Source organism: Ambystoma mexicanum, chromosome 8 (assembly GCF_040938575.1).
Source record: "Ambystoma mexicanum isolate Mex_15411 chromosome 8, UKY_AmexF1_1, whole genome shotgun sequence".
NCBI lineage: Eukaryota > Metazoa > Chordata > Amphibia > Caudata > Ambystomatidae > Ambystoma > Ambystoma mexicanum.
In genome coordinates this window covers 983,210,867-983,232,314 of record NC_090929.1, presented here as the reverse complement: position 1 = coordinate 983,232,314, position 21,448 = coordinate 983,210,867, and the positions used below count along the sequence as shown (strand labels likewise).

The 21,448-nt window shown below is 41.8% G+C and overlaps 1 protein-coding gene across 1 annotated transcript in view; it reads right to left on the bottom strand.

Moving 5' to 3' along the window:
- EFHD2 (EF-hand domain family member D2) overlaps positions 1-21,448 on the bottom strand; it is a 313,776-nt gene that overhangs the window by 266,378 nt on the left and 25,950 nt on the right. The gene's annotated exons all lie outside the window — the stretch shown is intronic.

Here is a 21,448-nt window from a genome sequence, read left to right as displayed (position 1 = left end):
CAGAAAATACTATTTTGGCACAGATCTTTTACAAATTCATCTATTCAGTAACTGCACTTTTTCTCCATTTCAAGGACCAATGTACATGGTACTAATTATACATGCTTCAAATCATCAAGTGGACATTTTGGTAGAAGTTCTTATCACATGGTAGGTAGCAGGCAACACTTGAGCCCAATTCAAGGAAAACCTCTCCAACTTATCTAAAAATAACATAACATTTGTAGTACTGTTTTTAGAGCAAATATGGCTCCTTAAGGGATTGTTTTTTGCACACCACACTGAAAATGCATAGCTTCTGTACTGTAGAAGGAACCCAATCCCATGGTGGAATGTGCATTGCTACAACACTGGATGCTACTGATATTTGGAGGTTTTGTACTAAAAAAGAAATTAAAAAAAAATAATCTTCACAGGTTCAACTGTCCTCATACAGCAGGAAATATGTATAGCAGGGTCACAAATGTGTTGCAATAGCTTGCAGTGCTCAGTTCTGATGAAAATGAAAGCAGTAGGCAGACTGTCAGCATCCTGCATCCAACCCCAAATCCAAAACGTACAGAACAAAAAGCTTGTATATAGCAAAGTGGACTGTAGCATGTTGTTCTGGTGCAAAACAGAGTGACGAACACGTAGCGTTAGTCACAGCCAGCTAAAGACCGGGACAGCTTCCTGCTGAAGTCAACTGAAATGCTGGCCACACAGACAAAAACAACACTCTGGATACACAAGGTTAAAATATGGAACTGTGTGTGTGAGCGTGGCGACATACAAGACGAGCGAGGGTATGAGAGGTGGAAGAGGCTAGAGTCAGTACCTAAACAACCCTTCACCATTGTAATGGATGTTCTACTCACCCTGTAGTCAAGCAAGTCAGCTCAGCAAGCACACCCAGTTCATAAATGATCTACATTCCATTACCTGAGCCCGAAACAAGTATATTTTACCGGGATATATGATCACCGACTTGCCACAGAATTGGTTTTGGGAAAATAGATTTAAATAGAAATGCCACTAAAGAGTACTGTACATCACACACAATAAATAAATCAAGGGTGAGGAGGCACTGTGCATAAGAACCAGATGCAAGCACCTGGAGACAGCAAGGAATCGCACACCCTTGGGCATCATAACCAGACCGATGGGCAAAGAGCAGCACCAACAGGCAGGCAGGCAGACATGCAGGAATAAAAGTAGTGTAAACAAAAGCAGGGCATCAGCATTGGAGAGACCAGCAATGATGTAGCCATGCTTTCGTTTTCATACTTTGCCTGCGTTCAGCATCTTCATCATGATGCCCTCATGCCACATCACATAGCAGCTAGATGTAAACCAATAAATAAAAACACAATGTGATGCTAAACAAGTGGGAAAAATTAATTCAATGTACAAAGTAGCAACAAAATAAGTCCTTTAAAGTACAACGTTTATCAAATCTCTCACCAGTTTAAGCAGCTCCTGCAAGTTCTAAAACAATGGCAGCTACTTTAGTAGAGCTTTGGGCACGATGCACTGTTTAAGCAGGACTGCAATGCATTTGAAATGTTTTTTCACTAAAAACATGGAGTCTGTGTGAAATGCATTCTGGGCGAGACCAGAGCAGCAATGTACATTTTCTTCCTCCTTGAGATCTGCATTTTAATGTATAGTTTCAACATGGTCTGTACTCTTCCATGGATGCTAGTTTGCATGGAGTCAAGGACTGTTTCGAATAGAGATGCCAGCAGCTGTTTGATAACGTGGTAGCGCCAATGCTGTTTTTCGCGCTCCCATGAGAAAGGGAATAGTTTACCTCTTCAGAGGACCCTGGGTTATTCGGCCGATCCATGGGAATTGGCAACAGGTGAACTTTGGGAACCAGGACTTTCTGGAATATGCCATTACGCATTTGTGTGAGGTTTATAAAAATAAAAATAAAAAAAGGAGAGCACCGTATTAGGCCGACAGAGAAAGCTTCTTTTTGGAAAGGGTAGACGCATCACATTCCATCCCATTGTGAAGATCTCTCTGCCAGCCTGGTGTGGAGCTTTCCAGTGAAGTCTTGACGAGAGGACAGTATGCTTTACAACAGTGATAACTGTGAAGATTGTTATCTAATCGATTTTTTATTCTTGTTGCATTTATTAATTTAAATATGTTTTATGGGTGAATAAATGACCATAAAGAGCCATTTTATAATCTAGCTAAGTGTGTGCACGTCAGAATAGTTGCCTTTCATGCATCCAAGGTTTTTTCATTCAGTGTACTGGCAGAAAGATTTGATGATCCCATCACACATGAAACCAGCCCTCTAAGCCATCAGTGTTGTCAGAAGACCACACCAGTTCAGAAGTAGAATCTACCGACAGCGAAGTAAGACCTGTTTGTTTAAACTTCTTGGAAGAGCTCAAATTCCTCCATATGTGTAAAGCAACCGCGAATGGAGGGTCTGTACTCCTGCTCTTTATATGGCAAAGGAAAGGTACAGAGGACCCCAGCCAAGATGCTCCATTATTGGTAACGTAGTCGATTAATCAAGGTCTAGCTTCTCAGGAGGTGTTGCGGCTGGTTCTTAGGTACAGTGTAGTCCCCGAGCACCCACAAAGGAATGTCCACACACTATTAGTTAAACCACAGTCTATATAAATAAAGTTCAATGGTATATACACTATCCCAATAATACACTTTGTGCTCCGACAATTCTAAAATGGTACATATATACAGTTCTATGTGGTATCACTCTTACCCGGATTCCATTAAAACGCGACCACGGCTGAAAGCCCCAAAGAGCATACAAATCAACACAGTAAAACGATATGAACCATAGAGGTAGAAAAATTTGGTTAAACAATTGGCAGAATATTGACCCCCCCTACCACTAGGCACAGTTCCATATGAGGATCCCCTCCCACCCCACCTGGCCAACCTGTAAATGAAGATGCACTACAAGCCCAGTCCATATATCGTCTATGAGAGTCTCTTCTTCTATAGTTCTGCAACTCAATGTACCTTATGTTGTAGAGTTATTCTTCGGGGAAAATCGACGGGCCCTTCTGGAGTGCGCTCCTTTGAAGCAGGAACCATGGGTCGGCGAACTTCCGAAATGAAGAAAGGGTGAACGTTATCATTGCGTCAGCAGCTTATGTCCTTGCAGTGCTCATTGACGAGTGATCGAAAATGTCCTGCAACAGGGGAGGCGTGCGGTGCACCTCAACGTCGAAGGTTCATTGCCGCAGATGGATAGTGAAGAACTTTGGCCCAGCAAGGGTGTCGAGTCGTCGGCGTCTGCTGTCGGTGAACGGGACGGGACCACGGCTGACTCCAGTGGCTTCATCTGCAGTCTTCGGGTGGCGGCAAACCCACCCGCCGATTCTCCTCGGTCATCGACAGCCTCGACTTTCTCTGGCAGGACGAAAGTAGTCGAAGATGAGCAAGGGAGTCCTTGGATCAAATGTTCTTCGGCGATTACGGCAGCTTCGGTCGGCGATGGTGGACGGCTGTCCAGGGTTTCTCTTCATTCTCCTCCGGAGTGCCCTTCTCCGGTCGGCAGCCTTTCGTAGCTCTGTCTATCAGGGAGCTTTGGCAATGATCAGCTGGTGCACGATGGTCCCTCGTAGCTCGGGAAAAAGGTCTCCTTACCACGTCCCCTCTTGGCTTTCAGCTTACACGGAAGGGACCAGCGGTTCTCCTTCTCCCGGCTTCGAGATTAAGCATCAAGTATCAACTTCAGCTTCTAACGATTTCTAGCAGTGAGAGGGCCCCAGATATACTGCTGATGTCCAATTCATTCTGCTGGGTCACACTCAGGCAACCAATTCAGGCAGTCAGCCAATCAGATCATTCTTCTCCATCCAGACACTCGCAACACAGAATGTGGATTCGGACAAGCACTCTGTCATTCAGCACTACACACTGCATTCATACCAGTTTCGGGCAGGGTTGTCTCAATCATTGAGTCAAACACCAGATACTAGACACCCATAACACAGAATGCATATTCGTCACAACCACCATTCACCCAGGTATACCCCACGGGCGTAACCACAACATACGGTCGTTGGGAAGGCTTCAGCCAGTCTGGTCGGCACTTCCCCAAACTGCCATATATGGAAATTCCACCCAACAGCCAGTCAAGGGGAAGGGACAGAGTCAGGGCTTCCCGGGACTTCGGGAAAACCAAGGTAACAGGCGATGGATGGCAAGAGGCCACAGGAGCCATCTTGTTTCCATCAGGAATCCACAGATTCCAATGACAAGGCCTGAGCAACACAAAATGGAGGATGCGCGGGGCACATGTCAATTCAGCACAGAGCTGCCACCAGCCCGTACCCTGCTCTGTGGGCCACCCACAGGTGCCTAAAAACATACTAGGAGTACTGGGCTGTACTCCCAAACATGGGTACCAGAAAGGTATCCCAAGGGTCTCAAGACCAAACCAAATACAGGAAGAGCCGCACCGCCAGGAGTCCCACATGAACTCCTGCACGGAAAACAAGTCAGAACATACATGATAAATCACTAAAGGACAAGGATTCAGAGGCCCCGTCCCTCTGATGCATTTCCAGCACCACAATATGGACAACAGAACGGAAAGCAAGGGGGCAGACCTCCCAGAAGAGAACAAAGACTCAGAAAAATCACTAGAGAGGCAAACGATCTATCAGAGGATAAAACATCAAGCTGCATAACTCGATATGGGAGGGGTCAGAAATCCAGATTGAGAGGACAACGGAAGGGGACTTTAAAGTCAGAATCTTCAATGTTTCATAAAGGAAAATTGCAACCACTGAACATTCAGCATTACAATTGGGACTCATTTTCCCCAGTGGCCCCCTTTGATTTCACTGAATCAAAACTAGACTTATTTAAGTCAGTCAGAACATTTAAATTGGCCAAATTTCATGACCAAGTTTGACAAAGGAATATCCAAACATCGCATTGATATGAACCAAGTCAGTCCTTTAACAATGGGAGAATAAGCAGCACTTGTTTGGAAAGTCTACAAAATGAATATTTGGAAATTACTGACTTGAGTGCAGATGATATTTTGGACAAATATGGAATGTATACTAACTTAAGCAAAGAAAGTCATTTGAAAACAAAACAAACATTTTGTCCCAATATTAAATTAAATTAATATATTTGACTAACTAGTATTGAAGGACTTCAAAAGACTGAGCCAATACATTCCATCTGATCAATATAATGTAAATGTTGCACAATATGCCATAAACGAGTTGCAATCATCTTCTGATATAGTACTCCGTCAAGCAGACAAAGGAGGAGTGATAGTTATTTGGGATACAACTCTGTATTTGACTGAAGCTACCAACCAACTATCCAACACCAGTGAATATCAGGAGATATCTGATCAGGAACTTGGAGACTAAAATTATATATAATTACATTTTAAGAACTGGTTCAGGAAAGGTCTATTGGATTCGGGGGATATTATATTCCTCAGAAATAATCACCCAGTTACTCCAATTTTGTACCTAGTTCCGAACGTTCATAAGAATCTGTCCTGACCCCCCGGTCGACCAATAGTCTCCCCTAACGGACCACTATTGGAAACATCTATACTTTTGGACAATCCTTGCAACCTTTTGTTAAGAGTCTTAACTCCTACATTAGAGATTCTGGCCCCTTATCTAAAGTTATCAGGTGTGAGCCGCATTACATCATGGCCTCACTATATGTGGTTTCCCTCTATACCAGCATTCGACACAAGTCTGGTTTGTCTGCAAGAAAGTACTTCCAAGATACAGATAATTTAGTTATAAACAAACCGAAATGCTGCTCATGTTAGAATTCTGCCTTACCCATAATATTTTTCTTTCTGAAACAACTTATTTCAGACAACTGGTTGCCACTGCCATAGGTTCTTGCATGCCCCCCACCTACGCTAATCTCTTTATGAGGTGGTGGGAGGCCACAATAGCCTGGTTTGAACTACATGACAAATATGTTAACCATGTGGTACATTGGCATCACTTTATCGATGACCTGTTCATTGTATGGGATGGTCCAATGCAGATGTTGGAAGAATATTTTGAATGTTTAAACATAAATCAACACAATATTCGATTGACTACCTTAAAGTTTACATCTATGAAAAGCAGTTCTAAGTTACTGGCTTTTGTCGTCAATCATACATTGACATTAAAATTGGAAGCTGTAGCTTTCCTATATAATTCTTTTTTTGCATGCTCATAGTCACCATCCTAATCCACTTAAATATAGTATACGTATGGTGAACTACTGAGCTAAAAGAATCTGCTTGAATGATTCCATAGGTAACAGTTTTTTATTAAGATGTTACTCCCATAAATCAGACAAACCAGAAAACTACATTGAAAACTAGACAGAATATGCTTAATCCTTAAGCTAAAATAGTTAATGGGTCTAATACCATTAGGTTAATTACAAAATACAATATAAAAAACTAAAAATAAGCAGATATTCAGGAAGCACTAGTCCATTCTGAAAAATTATAAAGATCTTACCCAAGTTCTGGGCAACACATACTCGACAGCTCCTCCTTTAAAGGACAAATTAGCACCAGGTAAAGATAAAGTGCACAGCATTTAGCCGTAACCTGTACAATTATTTTTTTTTACCATGCAATAACTGCAAAGTTTGCATTTTTGTGCTGAGGAACAAAAGTGTAGAATTTGGGTATCATCAGATTTGGCACATAAAGCAAGCAAACCATCACTTGTATAAACAATTTTGAAGTGTATTACTTAGATTGTTCATCTAAGAGGAGGTACATTAGTTCCATTACACTCCCTTTGAAACTGAAAATACTCCAACATTACAGAGCAATCAAGAATTTAGATACCAATTACCCTTTGGCGGTACATTTTAAAAGTCACCACAATAGCGACGTTACGTTTATGAGCTATAGAGCACTGGCACATAGATGCAAAGGAGACAGGAAAAAGCAACTGAGGTGCCTAGAATCTAGGCTCATTATTAAAATGGAAATAGTGAAGCCCAAAGGCCACAATAGTGACGAAGAACTATACGTTTTTTCTAAAACAGCATCTCCTTGAATTTCTTTGCGAGTGCACCATTACAGTTCTGTTCTCACACCTTCCCTACTGTCATGATTGGGCTTTTTCTTTTTAAATCTTCTGGGTTTACATATGCACAGAAAATATGACTTTTAGCCCACGGGGGCTGTACTTCATAGTTAATTCCACGCTTTAAAATGTGTGTGAAGCCTTAATTAGGTCCATTATGCCCTTCAGTAATGATTGGTAGTTCCTGTTGGAGTCCTACAAATGGACTGTGGTTCATTATAGAAGGATTCCTTAGGGTGTACTTAATTCCGTTTGGAATCACTATTTTGTAAACCATTTGCTTGATGGCTAAAAAGGGAAAAGGATTTTTTCTATCCAAAACATTTTTTTTATATGGAGCCAGCACAACTTTATGGGAATGATCCCATTCAGGCTGAGATAAATGGACATGCAGGGTAAAAGGTGTATGTTGGATGCAACTGTTTCAAGTGGCGCGTTTACTTTTTAATTGGAATGGAAACATTAATTTTTTTCACATAATGTACAAGACTAGTGCTCTTGAATTAACAACCCAACTTTAATGAAAAAAGCTTGCAATGTTTACACTTATTTCGTTGTTGCACGATCCCTAAATGCTGCTGTTTGTTCGTAGTTGCACTTATGACCTGAAAATGATGAAATGCATTTACATAATGTTTTTAACTCATTTCACACTGACCACTTTACTCAGGACAAATTTAATTTAATATGCAGAACAGTGAGCCTTACGATAAAACAGTCACATAGAAAATCTGAATTTAGCACATCTGGTAAACGATTGAGCAATTAATGTGGAAAGGCACAAGTATTTTTAGTATGTCTGGAATTTTAGGGAACTAGGCGAACATGGCCACTATGTTTTCATGACTCCTTAACAAGATTCTGACTAATCATGTGACTACTATGTGACGGCTTTTGCTATGCGGGGCTCACTGTTTAAATACTATAGCCGAGTAATTGATTGATAGCCAGAGGAAGTCCTTTGAAAGACGGAACGCATGTCGAACTTGTACCTGTTTTCATGGGTATTTTAAATGCTTTTATCCAGAATACCCTATCATCTTCTTATGGATGGCAGAGGAGTTGGACCCATTTTGTTTGGAACTATTATAGAGTGCCTTACTCCATGAACTGTGGCACCCACTGCAATTCAGAAGGCAGAGCGCTCTGAGGACCTACGTCGTATATATCTCCACTCCCCCCCCCCTGTTTTGTCCATCTCTTTTGTAGAGATTTATATTTCTTTTTTGTATATTTCCCTTTTTTGCATTTCTCCCTTTTTGGCTGGGTTTCCCGCCCCCCGCCCCCTCGCTTTTATTGACTGTTAAGGTTACATGTATATAGATATATTCCCCATGACATATGTAATTCTGCATCCTGTTAACACCATGTCTTTTGAACTAATTTTTAATTGCTTCCATTTTTTAACTGGAGAGGACATTGTGTATTAGTAGATGAACCATTTAAATATATTAGGTGATAATGTGCCACAATGTATTAACCAGGAGGTTCATGTAAGTACTGTGAACAGATTTTATGCATTTTAAATTGAGTTGTGAATGATTTACGGAGCACTATGCACTTTAGGTATGTAGCACTTTCGAATACCTGGCGCCCGCAAGGGTTAACTGCCAGGTTTGGCATGAACAGATCTCCTTAGTAGTAGGTTTAATTTTTAACACCATAGGGCAGAAAATTCATCTATTGCAATGCATTTTAATCATGCAGCACTTTCAATTCCCTGGAGCCCGCAAGGGTTAGCTGCCGGGAAGATATCGGTCAGTATGCATATGGAGGCGCCCGTAAGTGTAACAGTCCTCAAGACCGCCTGCTATTCATTTAATAATGTACTGACAATCTAACCCAGTGGGGAGGATTTCGTTATTAACTTTATGTGTTATTATCCGATGCATATAGCACTTTACCGTCAAGTCTAACCTACTTGGGAAAATTCTACACCTTTCACCTCACATAGACCTTATTGTCCATGGTTAGAAGATATGAGTTTAATACATATTGCTATTTGCACACATTAGGTATGAACCTATCAATTTGAAACAGATTCAACAATCACTATACCAATTAGGCTCCCACTGATATGCACTGTGCACTTTACTATTAACCTTTGTAGCTATACAAGTATGCGTATAGCACTATACCATCAAGTATAACCCACTTGGGAAAACTCCGAATTTTACACTCTATATAGAGTTTGTATAATAAGGTTATGTGGTTTGAGACATAATGCTACCTGAACATTTTGGGAACAAGCCGGTATTTCGGAGTTTGGATTCAGTATTTTTCATACCAACTATGCCCTTACTGATATGCACAAAGTAATTTATGGCTTTCATAAATCATACTAAGGAGAGTGTTGCGTCATCTAATAATTATAATTCATGCTTTTTTAACATGCAAACCATTGCACAAACAATGTTTCCCTCATGTTGCATAATCTCCTTTTAATATGCTAAACATCTTTAATATTTTTCAAAAGTCGATTTAATCCTCTGGAGTAATATCACTTGATTTGTGGCACGAGCTATGTAATTTATTGCATATGTAAATGGCAATTATTTAATCATTTAGATTGTAAACACAAGGACCAATTAGGATTTTTCACAAGTATGGATTCCATGCACCTTACAATATGGCTGCACATTTCTTACTGTAAGTATCCATACAATGTGAAAGTAACCGGATGTCCTAAACAGCAAAGATCGCCTACAAATATGCAGTCCTCTTTCTATTACTCATATCAGACGAAGCCCATGTAGGGTGAAATGCGTTCTCTTTTTTTGTGTGTGTAATCTTCACTGCTGCCTTCCATGGTATATAGGAAGAGCACTTTTTGGGTGGCTTCTAAAGTCTCTCCCGCTGGACGAATCCTCACCAAACTTTGCAAAACAAGTATGTGGCCCACTCTGAATTTTTTTGCAAAGTCTGGTAAGGTTTGGTCAAGGGGAGGGCTCAAAGTTTAAGGGGAATCCCAAAATGTCTTTGTTTCCCCCATAGACAAAGGAGAAAAAAATTAAAAAAAAAAACAAAAAAAAAAAAACTTTGCTCAAGCCTAGAGCCCAAACCGCTGAACGGATTTACACCAAATTTGCAGCAGGAGCGGTGGTTTGGTCCCGAATGCGTGCTTTTGTACATTTGCTGGAAATTCATCTAGTAATTCTTTTTTAAAAACGACTAAAAAGTAGGTCCCAAAAAATGTGTGATATCTGCGTCCGCTCAGCTGACACTTCCCTGTTCGGTCCGTGGACAGGACTCCAATTGACTTAGAGGGCAACGTGGTGTCCGGACATCGGACGGGCCCACTGATTGGATGGTGAAAAGCATAAAGTGCATCAGATTTTTGGAAACACCCGCCATCTTGGATTCACGGTGTCCGCGGTCATCGCAGTAAAACATTAAAACATTGCACTTGTCAAACTTATCAAATCATCTCTGGGGAGGCGAGGGGTGATGTGGGATGGGATGAGATATGGCTGAAAGAAGCAAAAAAAAAAAAAAAAAAAAAAAAATTTTTTTTTTTTTACAAAAAAGGGCTGTTTTTGCCGCGAAAGTCTGGGAAGAAGTCCCAAGAAGTTCGGGAACACTTCAGGATGTTTGGGAGCAGTTTTTGGATGGCATATACCTTTGGCACCACTCAATGAAACTGCATGAAATTCGGCAATTATATTCTTGACCTGATTCCGAATGAGTTTGCAATGGCGGGATTCTGTCTAGAGGGGAGGTCCCAAAATATTGTAAAGGCTTATAAATGTGGTGCCATTTGACAAATCTACACAAATGTTTGCAAAAAGATTATACATCTAGATAGAATTGTTTTTGTAAAATCTGAATGTAGTTTGTCAAGTGGGGGCTAGCTTATATGACGATTATATCTGCATACATTTGACACTTTTGGGGGAAAAAAAAAACATGGGTGGATTTCCAGCAAACTTGTGTAAGGAGCACTGGCAAGCACCTGAAAGCATAGTTTTGCAAATGTGCCAGTTTTGTTTTTTGACAAGTGTCATAATGTAGATTTGTAATGTTTGGGGTGTTATAAAATAAAAAGAAAACTTCCAAAAAAATAAATAAAAAAGTGTCATAATGTAGGTACAAAATAATTGTGATATCTCTTGGTGACTGATGTGTAGCTTGTGGCCATGGCCAGATTGACCGGGTCATGGAATAAGGTCATGATCCAGACAGACAATCTGGCTACTGGCCATTACCACTAGGAACAAAACATGGGGTTAAAGTGGCCATGTCCACCTGGGACTGGCTTTGTGGTAAAGTTATCCGAAATTGGGATAGATTTGAAAGGGAAGAAAAATGTGCTCATGGTAATAAGGTCCTAGGGTTCTCTTTTTTGACCGGTGTCGGAAGAAAAAACCTTTTTTTTTAGCACCTCGGGTTCCTGCTTTGGGAACCTAGGGTGCCAATGGCCTTCATCCCCCATTACAGGGGCTGGGATGGGATGGGGGGATAATGGTCCGGAGACCGTATCCACCGTTCAGTCCCGGAACAGAGTATGAATGCCACAAGGATGAACGCCACAATATTTCCATTAGCATAAGACAAAATGCAAATGGGAATGTTGGAAAATCTTATTGAGTCCATGTACTTTACTGAGAAATATACAGTAGAGGGAGTCTACAAGGTTTTTTTAGTTCCATTTTTTAAACTGTGAAAGGTGGTTCATAAAGGAACATTTCTTTTGGCGTTTTTCGATGGTTTATTTATTTTTTAGAAGGAGAGTGAAGAACGAAAGGTGGGGAGGAAATGACGGAAGAGGCACCAAACACTAATATGGAGGGGTAGGTGGACAGGGGAAAATGTTGCATGTGTGTTATTTCTAAAGGTAGGGGACAGCGTTTCCTTGATTACAGCAGTGGTGGCTCTTGGAGAGGAGGGATGGCATTAGCGGATGCCATTTTAAGATGAATAGCAGTTTTGCTAAAAGTATATTCTGTGTACTAGATTGTTAATGGATAATGAGTAGGAATAGGTGTTGGAGCTGGGCAAGGGAAATTTTGAAGTTGAAAGTTCCTATATCAGTAGAAAATGCAGTTCTAAACTGTCCGCGAAGCACGGATCTTATCGTGAAGTGTGGACGGGTTCTCGGACACGTCATCATGCCGCGTGCCAGCGTATGGTCATGTGGCACTGTCCGGAAGGTCCGCAATGAAGTCAGATGTTCGTAGACATCTACGGATGCAAAACTAGTTGAAATAGTTGCAAAAAGAGAATAGAGTATTCAATAGAAAAAACTTTATTAGGAGGGACATTATGGTTAAGTTGCACTATTAAAAATCTGTGAAATTCACAAAAAAAAAAAAAACTTTATAAACGTGGCATTATGGTTCAAAGTACAATCGAAAAACCCCTGAAATTCGAATTATGGTAGGCTAAGCAGCCATAACTGCCCGCACCACTGTGCGCTGCTAACACTAACACCCAGGACATCAAAGATGACATCACAAATGTCATTGCTGACATCACTGATAACATCACATGTGTAGCCCCTTTGTTTTTGTTCACTGCCATATCTAGGCCAGGTGGGTTTATTTACTGACCGTCAGAAACTTCACTTTCAAAAGGCATTACATTTATTAATGTTGCTATTCTCACATGTTCTTACACTACTATCTTTAGAATTTATTCGCAGAGTTTGATGTACATATATAACAGAAGAAGCAGGCCTAACACACCGCAATCATTTTTTGTGCGTGAATCCAATCATGTAGATTATACACAGTTGCTAATGATACTGCCTCTTGTATGCTTACTTTACTCTCCACATATAAGCCCCACCTTTGTATGCATTGTAGTCTATGTTTTGTGTGTAGTACTAGATATATGTAGTAAGTGATGCATTATTAGCAACTTAGTACATGTTTCACAGACCAGAAAAGTGTGATACAGAAACTCACCTTTTTATTATACAACTTTGGAAAGAACAAATTTAGCACCTCTGTGGTGTATGCTGCAGCCAATACCTACATTTCTGTAGGAGTAGATTCCTGCACTAGAAAGAACTCTGCAATTGAATTTTCTTTATAACACTACATTACGTGATGAAGTATGTACTTTATTACACATGTCCCGATAATCCCTGATATTTTTTTGCTAAAATTACATTCACAACCCCTCGCCTGAAAAGTAAATGCACATGTGATGTCATCTTTGATTTCCTGGGAGTTAGTGTTAGCAGTGCACAGTGGTGCGGGCAGTTATGGTTGCTTAGCCTACCATAACTGTCGAATTTCAGGGGGTTTTCGATTGTACTTTGAACCATAATGTCACGTTTATAACGTTTTTTTAGTGAATTTCACAGGTTTTTAGTAGTGCAACTTAACCATACCGTCCCTTCTGCAAAGTTTTTTTGCTAAAGATGATCGGTTTACAGTAGTGTCACGTAACCATAATGTAAAGCAACTTTTGACTTATTTAAACACCTTGTGGAGAATACCACTTGACAATATGCTGGTTTACAGCACGGTAACGTGTCCCAGAATCCGTAAACACTTACAGTAAGAGGTTTGTCTCGTGGACAATGTGGAAACAGATTTTATATTGATGTAGGAACGTCCACCTGCAACATTTGCCTTGCTCAGCGCCAACACGTATTGGTAGTTAGCCATTAACAATGTAGTACACATTGCATACTTTCAGCAAAAGTTTTAGTCATCTGAAAATGACATCAGCTAAGGCCATCCCTCCTCCCCAAGAAACAGCAGCACTACTGTAATGAAGGAGCATGACAAACACTGCCCCAACCTTAGAAATAACAAAATTCACAATATTTTTGCACCGGCCACCCACTGCCCTATATCACTGTTTGATGCGTCTTTCCTCATTTCCGTTCGCAAATGGCCTTATTAGCTGTCCTACCAAAAAAGAAAGCCATCTGTTAACAAAGTAAATGTTGCGTTAAGAACCACCTTTCACAGTAAAGGACATAGACGGAATAAGATTTGACAATAATAGTATAGATGTGCAAAGCATTAACGTGTGCTAGGGAAAAATAGAATTTCTGGTTATAATCCTTTTTCAAGATGGCCACCATCGAAAGGAAAGGCGGTTGTTCCATACATAGCCCCTCTTTGCTTTCCATGACAGCAAGGAAAAGGCAACAGTATGTACCGTGACGCAGAACCTGTAAATATACATACAGCGACGTATAACATGGTACTTTACATTTGGAAATGATACACGTGATTTTAAAAAAAAAAACGAACATTTTAGAATTTGGAAAGTACTAACAAACAACTGTCAGAGATCAACGACTATCACTGTTGCCTTACACCACCATAAACGATGTTATTTTGCTCCTTGTCGCTAGTTCAGCGTAGGGACAGAGCGGCCCTGGCCTGGCATCCCAGAACATTATAATGGACAGGCACCCGGTCACCAGCAGTTGCATCTGCCGTGGAAAGAAGCCATCACTCGGCATCTGAAAACCATGGCACGCACAATACGGCAAAATGTAGCTAGGCACAAAACGTAAGAGAAAATCTGTGTCAATACCCAATCTCTAGGAAAAAATTCCAAAAACAGACAAAGATTGGGGAAAGTACTACACAAATCTAAGTGGCCAAACATGACATTTTAAAGAAATATTAGAGTTGACCATGGGTACATATAATGACACCCTACAAAACGCAGATAAACATCACTCGCCGTAAGGGTTAAAAAAAAAAAAAAAAAGGACAACTACACAGTGAGATGGTAATTCAGTTATGAAGGCAGCATGAATGGACAAGCAAGAAAAAAAAATGACATATCGTCATGCTACACAAGACCAAAAGAACGTGAAAACTGATACACATAGCTATGTGGACAAGCATAACATTTGAAAGAAAAAGAAATAACGGTCACCAACAGTGACTCTAGTCATAGCCTGCAAACGCGAACAATGTACACTCTGTTATTGGAGAAAAATTATCCCCGCGCAAAAATATAATACTTCAGTTACATTGTCACAATTAGTGTACAGTTGTCAAAATTAAACTTCTATCATCTTGACAGCCTCCATTATTTTTGCCAAAGTCAGACAGTAACCTGTTTGCATCAAAGAATATTCGTGAACTGATATTTCATGTTCCTTACAAACGTTTTTTAAATATAACCTTATCAAATAGTATTTTTTTTCCAAGTTTCCATTCCTTGCGTAGCTTTTAAAGTTTCCCTTTCGCTCAAGGTCAAGATAAAAAAACAATATCCCCTTATGAATTGACTTGGATGCGTGGGCCTACTGAGCTCGCAATCAAAAAAGCAAATAAACTGACCTTCACTCAGAAGGCAAATACATTCTCACTTTGCAACAACATATGAGCATCCTATCATGAGAACCGCTACTCCCGTACGGCACGTAAACCACGGTTTCCATCAAACACTCCAGGTGGCCGCCTCAGATTTCAAAACATAGGACGCCAGTCCGACTTCAATATTAATCTTAAAACATTGTAACAGACGCAGGCATTGGTCGCCTTGCATTGAGCACCAACTTCCACTTTACCGTATGAATCTGGTGGCAAGAAAACACCACTTTTTCAATTTTACGCTGCCACATTCCATTCCAACCTAAGTAAAGCTCACCTTCGGAAACAGTATTTCAGAATTGTAACAAGTGCTTTAGTGTCTTGTTTTGTATGTGTTACCGGCGATCTCCGTGTACATCAAAACATGAACAAAATATGGCAGAGGACGCGAAGAAATCTGACGCACTTCACACTGTTCCACAACCAATCAGTGAAAGTGCCACTACTGATTAGCCAATAAATTTCTTGTCCGCGGAGCAAACAGGGAAGTGTGACCGCGGAGCGGACATAGATATCACTAATTTTTCCAGACCTACTTTTTCATCGTTTTAAAGTACTGGACTGATTTTCACCAAATTTACAAAAGCACGCTTTCGGGACCAAGCCACTGCTCCTGCCACAAATTTGGTGAAAATCCGTCCAGCGGTTTGGGCTGTAGGCGTGCACAAAGTTTTTTCCCCATTCAGTCTATGCGAAAAAAAGGAGCTACACATGTTATGTAATCTGTTCTGTCACCATAGTACTTTGTACTATAGTATAGTGACTTTAGTTCCTGCCTGTTACTGCTCCAAATATATCAGTGAAGGAAAAAAAGAGTGAGCCAAACATGTGATGTCATCTTTGATGTCCTGGGCGTTAGCAGTGTACAGTGGTGCAGCCAGTTATGGTTGCTTAGCCTACCATAACTGGCAAATTTCAGGGGTTTTTCAGTTTCACTTCGAACCATAAATTTGTGTGAATTTCATAGGTTTTTAGTAGCGCACTTAACCATAACGTCCCCTTAAAGTTTTTTTAGTTAAAATATATATATTACACACACATACATACATACATACATACATACACGTGTGGACTTTTTGGAAGAGCAATACAATGATCTACAGACTTCAACTAGAAGCATAAAGTTGTGTGGCTTTCAGAAGGCGGCCAATATCGACCCTGCGTTGATAAAAAAAAAAAATAATAAATTAAAAAAAAAATCAGAACTAGAAGATAGAAGATATTAATGGCATATTTCAAAACAAATGATAAGAAATTGATTCTTTTGTAATTTGGCAAAAATGCAACCTTAAAGTCTAGGCTCGTCTAATCTCAGGAAGTGACAGTCAAATGAGATTCACAGTGGCGGATACTCAAGAGAAGCATCCAAACGTAAGGCACAGGATTGGAGAGGACAGCATCAGAGAGCAGCACTCAAGTTGCTAGCGTTTCATACCTCAAAGCAATGCAGAATAGATGCGTGGCCCATAGGAATAATGCTACAAGCATTAGAGTGTGGTTAGGACCAGTTACACTACAGGCAAGTAAGCATGAGCTTCATAGTCTTTATGAAGCAAAGATTGCTTCACCTTCAAGCAACCGGAGCAGTGAGCGAACATATTGCATCACTTTTGCACAATTAATAAAGTGCATTTCTCCCCACAGCCCCCACCCTTTTTGCTATTGTGCACGCCTGCAAATCCGATACTTAGTCATGGTCACAGACCCCTCCACCTAAAATGCATGGTATTAGCATTGAAAGCCGTGTGCAAGTGTTGTCCAATTCTGAGGTTGCTAGCAGGGAGTTGCCTTTATTGAGGTCAAGGAGAGAAAATGGGGCAAGGGGCATACTTGCAGATAGACACATGCTGCATCTTGAATTACTAGATACTTCTGTGACCAAGAAAAAAGTAAGCAGTTCTGCATTACAGATCTACAGAAGTTTGAACAATAGCAGCAAGACAGATCGAATGGCACGCAAAAGTAGATGTCGCAGAATCAATAACTTTGCAAAACATACACAGAAGTAGAAGGGGCAGCAATGTTGAGCAATCCAGGCGTGGATTCCAGCTCATTCTCAGAAACTTGCTGTCAAGTATTGCTTCCTCAATTTTATGGTCTAACGGCACAATAACTTCCTTAAATTGAGAAACAATTCGGTTTCATCCATTTAATAAAAAAAACACATTGTAAGCAACCTATTTCTATGTCGTGTACCTCCTAAGCAGAAGCTTTAAAAGCCAATAATTAACACAACTGATGTCATAAAATAGCCCAGGAAGGGAAACTTAGATTCTTAAGTGGGAGATACTCACAGAAAAAGGAAAAACATTTGCAATGACCCGGTTACTTTACTAACAAGCCCACTTACCCAAAGTACGTGTACAGAGTTGAAGCAGCACATGCAGGCACAGAATTGGGACAGAGAAGTGGTCCAACTCAGACTTTCAGGTAACGGTTTACATGTATGTCTGCTGCCAAAGGCATGCAGCCAAAACCACCTTTGTGAAAACTCTGCCCAACATATTTATTTACTATAGTTTGCGAAAGGTGCTACTGGCGGTACTGACGGCTTGGGAGAGCAGTACATTGGACTTGTGGGAAAGGGGTGGTCTACAATAAAAATTGAGCAATAAACATTACAAAAAGTGTTAGTAAAAAATATTGAATATAAGAAATCACGAATCCCCGAGAGAAAAACCATAAGTGCAACCAACAGAGCCCCGTAAATGATCGAACTTTTACTCTTTGCAGGATTTCTTGCACAGTGTCATTTTTTTATCATTTTCTGAACGTGATCTGGTTTCTCTTCCTTTTGTAGTTACATAGTTTTGGGTCATTGACAGTCTTGGTTCATCCCCCATGGCAGTCTTCCGAAGGTAGTTTTAGATCAGGTTGTTTGCAAGGAGATCGAAGGCTCCTTTATAGTAAATCCATAAGTCATGCATTTGTGCTCGTCAGCGCAGAAAAATATAATGGCACCACCCCAAAGGGGCTCAAAGTTCCAAGGCATAACAATGGGAGGGGCCCAGCCCCCCCACCCCCCACACCCCTGCCTCACTAGTGGCACACCGGCAAGAAGAGGAAGTGGGGCCATATACGATTGCCCCTACATATGGTACCTGTGCAGGGGGGTGCAGTCTCTTTGCACGTCCACTCCTCCTGCAGCAGGATCAGCGTTGTCCCACCCAACCCACCCCAATATTTAATTTTCTTGCAGGTTATCTAATGTGCGTTTTTTGTTTTCACAGGCATCGAGCGGTACCTACAGTAACCGCCTGAGGGAGGTTTAAAAGGACCACGGGTCACTGGTCCCCCTGTAGCCTAACACAGCGAGGGGCCGCACGGTATAAAGAGGAGGGGCATCCCGCGTGGTCATCAGCTTACAACTTCGGCTAGTGGAATAGAAACACATACGGCACTCCCTGCAGCCCAACACATTTATTTACTATAGTTTGCGAAAGGAGGCTTGGGGAGTGGTGGCCCAAGTATGCTGGAAAGGAATGGAGAAGTAAAAGTGAGCTGAATGGAAATAAATGAAGGAACAGAGAAAGGTGAAAGGGGTGGGGGATGCCAAGAGGTGTAAACAGAAAGGTGCTACCGATCGTCTGGGATTGTTATAATGTGTTAGTGTGAAATGTTCATAAATAAACTGCGGCGTTATGGCACAAATAAGGAAAACTGTTCTGGCCTCAGTTATTTAGCTGGGGGGGGCAGGGGGAGAAGGGGTGTAGCAGAGGGCGTTTACAACGGGGTATTGTGTCTTGACAGGTGGGAGGGCGAGCAGTACCAGACTGCCCATAGTCTTACACTAGAAGCCAGGGGGTAAGGCAGTCTTACTTTGAATGTCTAGATATAAACCAGGCCAACGAGCATTCAATGTTGGCGAGTAAGAAATTAAGTGCTATGTGTGGAGCACTGCCATTTATGCCACGGGCAAGTTACTGTTGCCTGGCTAATCGCTTTCAACTGGAAACGACGTTTACTCCAGTAAACACTAGTGCAACAGGCAATTGACTAGCCCCATTGTCACCTTCTGTATATTTCCAACAGCTGTGCCATCTTTTTTTTTTTAGTAGGTGCGGTTGGAAATGTAATTTGGATGCCATTCAATTCACTGGCTATATAAACATTATTTCTTTATCAAAAGTCATGCCTTGATTCCTTACTTGTGGAAGGTTGGTGGGTGCGTGTTGCTGGTCAAGGTTGAGGGGGGGGCGGGGGAGGAGTGTGAATTCCGAAACAAACGATTTCAGACTTCAACTCTGGATGGTGTACAAAACCCGCCTAAAAGTCACCAACTTCCCATAAGCAAAAAGCTCTGGGGCTGTTGTAGGATCTGTTGTACGGGCTGCCTTGGTCTTTAGCCACAATGAAGTGGACATTGTTACCTGCATATCTGGACAGATCTAAAAATCAGCCACAGTATTTATTTACATATGCATTCCTTGTGCATTTGCCCAGATAGAACGTACCAATATTTCCCATAAACATTTGGCAGAAACACAGCCAACATAACTGGCATTTATCCATAATCAACAAAGGAAACCAAACGTCACCTCAAAAGATGTATGTGCCAGTACAAGTCCCATTGTTGCTCTGCGCTTACTGATTTTTCTTACTAAAACTTGAGTAAAGGGAGACTTTCAAGGGTTGAAGTAATCAATCCTTTGAGGTCAGCTAAATCAAGACATATAGACCTTCAAAAGTCACAACTTCATATTAGTGCTTATGAGCATTCTGGAGTACAAATGTCAACAGGATGGCAAGTCAAATGAATGTATAAAAGTGTCATTTATTTTATTAACATAAAAACAGCACTTCCTCCCCAATAATTTTCAGAGAAATTAGGTGAGTGCTAAAGTCACCTACTTTCTCTAAATCTTAGTGTGGGAGGAAGTACACCTTAGGGATCAGAATAGGTGGATGAAGGCCGAAATCCTTAGAACTGGGGCTAGCAATGTGGCTCTGTAGGACTTCCAAGATGGCGGCATCTCTGCTGGTGTTTCCGGGTAGTGACTATGTGCTCTTCTACCCAGAAGAGTGAAAAAGCTAGGGGTGTAGGCTGGTGAGCCTGCCGACAAGATGGCTCCCAGGGTGCCTTCGGAGCCGATGGAAGTCAAACCCCAGTAGAAGCGCAGTCTCCTGGCCTAATTCTGCTTACCTGATATAGCTGCGTCTTCGTGATGGTCCCCGCAGGTGGGGGGGAACGCAACTTCAGTTCAGCCGTCACCGTTGTGCACGGGACGCCACAGAGACAGCCTTGACGACAGCAGGTTTTACCCGCTCCAGGGCCTGCAAGAACTCCATCCCACGGTTTCAGTGTAGCAGCCTGGCGCAGCAGACGGAGAAGTTAGTGGGGATGGACCTGATACCTGGACATCTGCTCCTGATCTCTGGCCCTCTGTGTGGCTTGGTGGTCCCCTAGAGCCTCCTGGAGTTGGCGGTCGCAGCATTCCATCTTGGAATCAGGGACGCTCTAGCACCTCTGCGGCCTCCCGCTGGTAGGGACTGGGGAGGAGACTGCTCCCAGTGGGACTAACCTGAGCATTGCGGCCTTCAGTGAAGTCCCCAGCCCTCGGTTGCCTGCCAAATCCCCATGGGGCTGGCAAGGCCTCTCTTGGGGCAGGTGCTAACCTTTAGCTTGAGGCTGCTGTGGTGATTCCCCAACAATGTGGTGCCTCACCTGCTAGGGAGGTTGAAGTGAGCTGGTTAAGTGGTCAAGATAACTGGTTTGGTTGGGCCCTTTTACGAAGGGGACTGCTCCACTGTATGAGCCCTTAGAGAAGGTTGGATTGGATGTGCTGGGGTTTCACACCCTCCTGGGGCCTCAGAGTGCTAGTTGCATGAGAGTGCTCCAATTTGAAGTGGCAGCTCTCGCTCCCCTGGGCATGATATCTCCCTGATCGGAACATGGCCCTTGCAGCTGCAGACCACCCCCACACTCCCCTGGAGTTTTCAACATGGAGAAGCCAAGTAAAGAGCAAAAAAAGGTTGGATACTGGCACGCTGTTAAAGGCTCAAGATTAAAGCGGAGGAAAAAGTGGAACCATGACTTTGGTCCATGAGGAGGAGATTTCTAATGAGTCTCATACGTGGGCCACC